The 7,500-nt window shown below is 54.2% G+C and overlaps 3 non-coding genes across 3 annotated transcripts in view; all 3 read right to left on the reverse strand.

Moving 5' to 3' along the window:
• Positions 1 to 1,213, reverse strand: part of LOC126435653 (large subunit ribosomal RNA) — a 4,222-nt gene extending 3,009 nt beyond the window's left edge. The window contains exon 1 of the ribosomal RNA XR_007580098.1: positions 1 to 1,213. This exon is cut by the window's left edge and continues 3,009 nt beyond it. This is a non-coding gene — a ribosomal RNA (large subunit ribosomal RNA).
• A 188-nt stretch (positions 1,214 to 1,401) lies between these two features.
• Positions 1,402 to 1,556, reverse strand: LOC126435625 (5.8S ribosomal RNA). The gene has a single exon (XR_007580074.1). It is a non-coding gene; the product is annotated as a 5.8S ribosomal RNA (ribosomal RNA).
• Positions 1,557 to 1,909: 353 nt separating this feature from the next.
• LOC126435633 (small subunit ribosomal RNA) lies at positions 1,910 to 3,818 on the reverse strand. Its single transcript, XR_007580081.1, has one exon. It is a non-coding gene; the product is annotated as a small subunit ribosomal RNA (ribosomal RNA).
• Positions 3,819 to 7,500: the final 3,682 nt, after the last annotated feature.

Genomic DNA, 7,500 nt, shown 5'->3' on the forward strand with positions numbered 1-7,500 from the left:
TGCACGTCAGAATCGCTACGGACCTCCATCAGGGTTTCCCCTGACTTCGTCCTGGCCAGGCATAGTTCACCATCTTTCGGGTCCCAACGTGTACGCTCTAGGTGCGCCTCACCTCGCAATGAGGACGAGACGCCCCGGGAGTGCGGAGGCCGCCGCCCCGTGAAGGGCGGGGAAGCCCCATCCTCCCTCGGCCCGCGCAAGGCGAGACCTTCACTTTCATTACGCCTTTAGGTTTCGTACAGCCCAATGACTCGCGCACATGTTAGACTCCTTGGTCCGTGTTTCAAGACGGGTCGTGAAATTGTCCAAAGCTGAAGCGCCGCTGACGGGAGCGATTATTCCGCCCGAGAGCATCCCGAGCCAACAGCGGCGCGGGTCCGGGGCCGGGCCAGGTAGGTCCGTCATCCGGGAAGAACCGCGCGCGCTTGCCGGGAGCCCGAGCGCCCAAAGGGGCGAATCGACTCCTCCAGATATACCGCCGGGCAGCCAGCCAGGACACCGGGGCTCTGCCCAACAGACGCGAACCGAGGCCCGCGGAAGGACAGGCTGCGCACCCGGGCCGTAGGCCGGCACCCAGCGGGTCGCGACGTCCTACTAGGGGAGAAGTGCGGCCCACCGCACACCGGAACGGCCCCGCCCCGCGGCGAGTGGAAAGGCAACCGGACACGACCCCGCCGCGAATTGCTCCGCGCGGGCGGCCGGCCCCATCTGCCGAGGGCGGAGGCCAGTGGCCGGATGGGCGTGAATCTCACCCGTTCGACCTTTCGGACTTCTCACGTTTACCCCAGAACGGTTTCACGTACTTTTGAACTCTCTCTTCAAAGTTCTTTTCAACTTTCCCTCACGGTACTTGTTCGCTATCGGTCTCGTGGTCATATTTAGTCTCAGATGGAGTTTACCACCCACTTGGAGCTGCACTCTCAAGCAACCCGACTCGAAGGAGAGGTCCCGCCGACGCTCGCACCGGCCGCTACGGGCCTGGCACCCTCTACGGGCCGTGGCCTCATTCAAGTTGGACTTGGGCTCGGCGCGAGGCGTCGGGGTAGTGGACCCTCCCAAACACCACATGCCACGACAGGCGGCAGCCTGCGGGGTTCGGTGCTGGACTCTTCCCTGTTCGCTCGCCGCTACTGGGGGAATCCTTGTTAGTTTCTTTTCCTCCGCTTAGTAATATGCTTAAATTCAGCGGGTAGTCTCGCCTGCTCTGAGGTCGTTGTACGAGGTGTCGCACGCCACACCGCCAGCCGGCTGTGCACGCTACCGAGTAAGTACCGGTATGCGAACCGCCAGGCGACGGGCGCGCATCGCACGTTTAAGGAGACGCGGCCGGCCCCACAGGCGGCCACGACACTCCCAGGTCTGCGAAGCGGGGCAAACGCCGCGCGCTTCAGTATACGTAGCCGACCCTCAGCCAGACGTGGCCCGGGAACGGAATCCATGGACCGCAATGTGCGTTCGAAACGTCGATGTTCATGTGTCCTGCAGTTCACATGTCGACGCGCAATTTGCTGCGTTCTTCATCGACCCACGAGCCGAGTGATCCACCGTCCTGGGTGATCTTTTCATAGTTTCCACCATCTCTTTCGAGACAGTTGCATAGGCGGGACTGAGGCGTGTGGCGGCCCTGTTCCAGCGTTCAGTGTCCAACGGCCTCACGGCCGATGGGCGTCGTACGGCTCCACACCGGAGCGGACAGGCAGTCGGGCGAAAGTCATTCAAAACCGGCGCCAGGCGCCAGGTGCCGCAGGCCAGCCGCTCCAGCGCTTCAGCGCTCGTACCACACAACATTGCCGTTAGTTTTGAGACGAACGCGTGGTTCCGCACGCGGCGCACGGCTACTGCGAGCCGTACAGGTAGCTGCGTGTTGCGCGACACGACACGCACATCGAAAGACATGCAGTCTAGTCGGTAATGATCCTTCCGCAGGTTCACCTACGGAAACCTTGTTACGACTTTTACTTCCTCTAAATGATCAAGTTTGGTCATCTTTCCGGTAGCATCGGCAACGACAGAGTCAATGCCGCGTACCAGTCCGAAGACCTCACTAAATCATTCAATCGGTAGTAGCGACGGGCGGTGTGTACAAAGGGCAGGGACGTAATCAACGCGAGCTTATGACTCGCGCTTACTGGGAATTCCTCGTTCATGGGGAACAATTGCAAGCCCCAATCCCTAGCACGAAGGAGGTTCAGCGGGTTACCCCGACCTTTCGGCCTAGGAAGACACGCTGATTCCTTCAGTGTAGCGCGCGTGCGGCCCAGAACATCTAAGGGCATCACAGACCTGTTATTGCTCAATCTCGTGCGGCTAGAAGCCGCCTGTCCCTCTAAGAAGAAAAGTAATCGCTGACAGCACGAAGGATGTCACGCGACTAGTTAGCAGGCTAGAGTCTCGTTCGTTATCGGAATTAACCAGACAAATCGCTCCACCAACTAAGAACGGCCATGCACCACCACCCACCGAATCAAGAAAGAGCTATCAATCTGTCAATCCTTCCGGTGTCCGGGCCTGGTGAGGTTTCCCGTGTTGAGTCAAATTAAGCCGCAGGCTCCACTCCTGGTGGTGCCCTTCCGTCAATTCCTTTAAGTTTCAGCTTTGCAACCATACTTCCCCCGGAACCCAAAAGCTTTGGTTTCCCGGAGGCTGCCCGCCGAGTCATCGGAGGAACTGCGGCGGATCGCTGGCTGGCATCGTTTATGGTTAGAACTAGGGCGGTATCTGATCGCCTTCGAACCTCTAACTTTCGTTCTTGATTAATGAAAACATACTTGGCAAATGCTTTCGCTTCTGTTCGTCTTGCGACGATCCAAGAATTTCACCTCTAACGTCGCAATACGAATGCCCCCGCCTGTCCCTATTAATCATTACCTCGGGTTCCGAAAACCAACAAAATAGAACCGAGGTCCTATTCCATTATTCCATGCACACAGTATTCAGGCGGGCTTGCCTGCTTTAAGCACTCTAATTTGTTCAAAGTAAACGTGCCGGCCCACCGAGACACTCAATAAAGAGCACCCTGGTAGGATTTCAACGGGGTCCGCCTCGGGACGCACGAGCACGCACGAGGCGGTCGCACGCCTTCGGCTCGCCCCACCGGCAGGACGTCCCACGATACATGCCAGTTAAACACCGACGGGCGGTGAACCAACAGCGTGGGACACAAATCCAACTACGAGCTTTTTAACCGCAACAACTTTAATATACGCTATTGGAGCTGGAATTACCGCGGCTGCTGGCACCAGACTTGCCCTCCAATAGATACTCGTTAAAGGATTTAAAGTGTACTCATTCCGATTACGGGGCCTCGGATGAGTCCCGTATCGTTATTTTTCGTCACTACCTCCCCGTGCCGGGAGTGGGTAATTTGCGCGCCTGCTGCCTTCCTTGGATGTGGTAGCCGTTTCTCAGGCTCCCTCTCCGGAATCGAACCCTGATTCCCCGTTACCCGTTACAACCATGGTAGGCGCAGAACCTACCATCGACAGTTGATAAGGCAGACATTTGAAAGATGCGTCGCCGGTACGAGGACCGTGCGATCAGCCCAAAGTTATTCAGAGTCACCAAGGCAAACGGACCGGACGAGCCGACCGATTGGTTTTGATCTAATAAAAGCGTCCCTTCCATCTCTGGTCGGGACTCTGTTTGCATGTATTAGCTCTAGAATTACCACAGTTATCCAAGTAACGTGGGTACGATCTAAGGAACCATAACTGATTTAATGAGCCATTCGCGGTTTCACCTTAATGCGGCTTGTACTGAGACATGCATGGCTTAATCTTTGAGACAAGCATATGACTACTGGCAGGATCAACCAGGGAGCTGCGTCAACTAGAGCTGAGCAGCCGGCCGCCCGGGAGTGTGTCCCGGGGGCCCGCGCGAACACGCAAGCGTCCGCTCAATTATTCTGCAAACAGGAGGAGGCTGAGCTCCCCTGCACAACACACCTCGAAACCCTCTCAGGTCCCGGCGGCGCGCAGCGCCGTCCTAAGTACTTGGTCGGGTTCGAGAGAGGCGCAATCGCCCGGAGTTAGGCGAGTAGACGCTTTAGGTGCGACCACCCGTGCTCCCAACTGAGCTTGCCGCTGCCGACAGAGGCCCGGGAGCGTGCTGTCGTGGCATTGCCGGCGGGAGACAACACGCGCCACCTACAGTGACCGGCAGCTCCAACGCCAGCGCCACAGAAGGACAAAAGCCCCACTTGGGTGCCGAAGCGAACTCTCCCAGCACAGCGCACGCGCCAACACGTCCGCACAGCTGCGATACAAACCACCTGCGAGAACCGCTGGGGCGACCGAGCAGCAGACGGCGTCGCGGCGCCGAGCGCCGGGCGGCGGCGCATCCTCAGCGCACACAGTCCTCAATCGGACCAGCACACTGCAGATGGCCACCGCGCTTCGCACCGGGCCCGCGAGGACCTACTTTGGCCGCAAGGCGCCGCGAGCAGGGGGCGCCGGCGCGCAGCTGCGCCGCCTGCCGCGTCCGTCGGCCGGCGCGCCTGCCACTGGCCGCCCCCACCAGCCGGCTGTAGCGCGTGCGCCCACGCACCGCGCTGCCAGCACGCCGGGCGGCCCCCCCTCACCGGCCGGGGACGGTCCCACCCAGCCACCGCCGCGTATCGCCTCACACCCAGATCCCCTTTCGCGTTCGTGGGCATGGTGGGTCCCCTTTCACGTTCGTGGGCATGGTGGGTATCCCTGAAACAACCGGTTAATAGCTCGACCGATCGTCGCCAACACTGATTCACCTCTAGCGAGAACAACCGCACCACAACGGGTTACCTGTTGTTCATTTGCGTAACGTCACCAGCAAACGTAGACGTCCATCGCCATTTGCAACGAGTATTGCATGCCTGTGTCAGGTGTCACAACACACTACGTCTGCCCACATAGACGCAACAACATGTGCACGCCTCGAGAACACGTGGAAGGTAGCCCCCGTACGTATGCGGTGTCCATTGCGCGAACGACTGTCAGCCGGCCTCTGCAGGATGTCGCAGATGTGGAACGCGGTGCAACATGCTATCACGGTGTGTGAGAAGAGACGACTACGTCCGAATACACGCTCCACTACATCAACAGACTGCTCATGCTGATCGCCATCCAGGGCGTCCGTTCCTCCCACACGTCTGAATGGCGTACCACACTGCAATCCAGCTCTTATAGGGAGACGACACGTAGCTGCGTGCACAATATTTGGACTGTATGGTCTGCCGTTGCTAGGCGCAGTCGTCGTACGGTCACACATGTGCCACGATGTATCATTCAGTACATACGGACCAATGTGCAGTACAGTTTGTGGGTTTTGCGTACATCGGCGGACAGGTGACAGGCCGTACCACAACGTAGGCTGAGTACGTCGGCATGCGAAGGGCATTGAACATGCAAACTTCTCAACGACCAGCTTGCGAAGGCAGGGGGGAAGGGGGGGGGGCATGTACGTCCTGCTGCTATCCACATTACAGTGTATAGCAGGAGCATGTGGAAAGTCAGCAACACCTGCAAGGTGTTTAACATGACGCGATACACAGGGGACCGGGCAGTGCGAATAGCGAACTATATTGCGAGGGTTGCGGTTAGGCAACACTACACTAATTTAACGAGTTGCATAACAATTACAGAGCAGGTTCAGCGACAACGTGCGTCAGGTTAAGGCGCAATATAGGTTAGGTTGAGGCACAATATAGGTTAGGTTAAGGCACAACATGGGTTACGTTAAGGCACAAATTGGGTTACGTTAAGGCACAACATGGGTTACGTTAAGGCACAACATGGGTTACGTTAAGGCACAAATTAGGTTACGTTAAGGCACAAATTAGGTTACGTTAAGGCACAAATTAGGTTACGTTAAGGCACAAATTAGGTTACGTTAAGGCACAAATTAGGTTACGTTAAGGCACAAATTAGGTTACGTTAAGGCACAAATTAGGTTACGTTAAGGCACAAATTAGGTTACGTTAAGGCACAAATTAGGTTACGTTAAGGCACAAATTAGGTTACGTTAAGGCACAAATTAGGTTACGTTAAGGCACAAATTAGGTTACGTTAAGGCACAAATTAGGTTACGTTAAGGCACAAATTAGGTTACGTTAAGGCACAAATTAGGTTACGTTAAGGCACAAATTAGGTTACGTTAAGGCACAAATTAGGTTACGTTAAGGCACAAATTAGGTTACGTTAAGGCACAAATTAGGTTACGTTAAGGCACAAATTAGGTTACGTTAAGGCACAAATTAGGTTACGTTAAGGTACAATATGGGTTAGGTTAAGGTACAATATGGGTTAGGTTAAGGTACAATATGGGTTAGGTTAAGGTACAATATGGGTTAGGTTAAGGTACAATATGGGTTAGGTTAAGGCACAACGTAGGTTAGGTTAAGGCACAACGTAGGTTAGGTTAAGGCACAACATAGGTTAGGTTAAGGCACAACATAGGTTAGGTTAAGGCACAACATAGGTTAGGTTAAGGCACAACATAGGTTAGGTTAAGGCACAACATAGGTTAGGTTAAGGCACAACATAGGTTAGGTTAAGGCACAACATAGGTTAGGTTAAGGCACAACATAGGTTAGGTTAAGGCACAACATAGGTTAGGTTAAGGCACAACGTAGGTTAGGTTAAGGCACAACGTAGGTTAGGTTAAGGCACAACGTAGGTTAGGTTAAGGCACAACGTAGGTTAGGTTAAGGCACAACGTAGGTTAGGTTAAGGCACAACGTAGGTTAGGTTAAGGCACAACGTAGGTTAGGTTAAGGCACAACGTAGGTTAGGTTAAGGCACAACGTAGGTTAGGTTAAGGCACAACGTAGGTTAGGTTAAGGCACAACGTAGGTTAGGTTAAGGCACAACGTAGGTTAGGTTAAGGCACAACGTAGGTTAGGTTAAGGCACAACGTAGGTTAGGTTAAGGCACAACGTAGGTTAGGTTAAGGCACAACGTAGGTTAGGTTAAGGCACAACGTAGGTTAGGTTAAGGCACAACGTAGGTTAGGTTAAGGCACAACGTAGGTTAGGTTAAGGCACAACGTAGGTTAGGTTAAGGCACAACGTAGGTTAGGTTAAGGCACAACATAGGTTAGGTTAAGGCACAACATAGGTTAGGTTAAGGCACAACATAGGTTAGGTTAAGGCACAACATAGGTTAGGTTAAGGCACAACATAGGTTAGGTTAAGGCACAACATAGGTTAGGTTAAGGCACAACATAGGTTAGGTTAAGGCACAACGTAGGTTAGGTTAAGGCACAACATAGGTTAGGTTAAGGCACAACATAGGTTAGGTTAAGGCACAACGTAGGTTAGGTTAAGGCACAACGTAGGTTAGGTTAAGGCACAACGTAGGTTAGGTTAAGGCACAACGTAGGTTAGGTTAAGGCACAACGTAGGTTAGGTTAAGGCACAACGTAGGTTAGGTTAAGGTACAACGTAGGTTAGGTTAAGGTACAACGTAGGTTAGGTTAAGGTACAACGTAGGTTAGGTTAAGGTACAACGTAGGTTAGGTTAAGGT

The sequence above is a fragment of the Schistocerca serialis genome, unplaced genomic scaffold (genome assembly GCF_023864345.2).
Source record: "Schistocerca serialis cubense isolate TAMUIC-IGC-003099 unplaced genomic scaffold, iqSchSeri2.2 HiC_scaffold_1213, whole genome shotgun sequence".
Lineage (NCBI taxonomy): Eukaryota > Metazoa > Arthropoda > Insecta > Orthoptera > Acrididae > Schistocerca > Schistocerca serialis.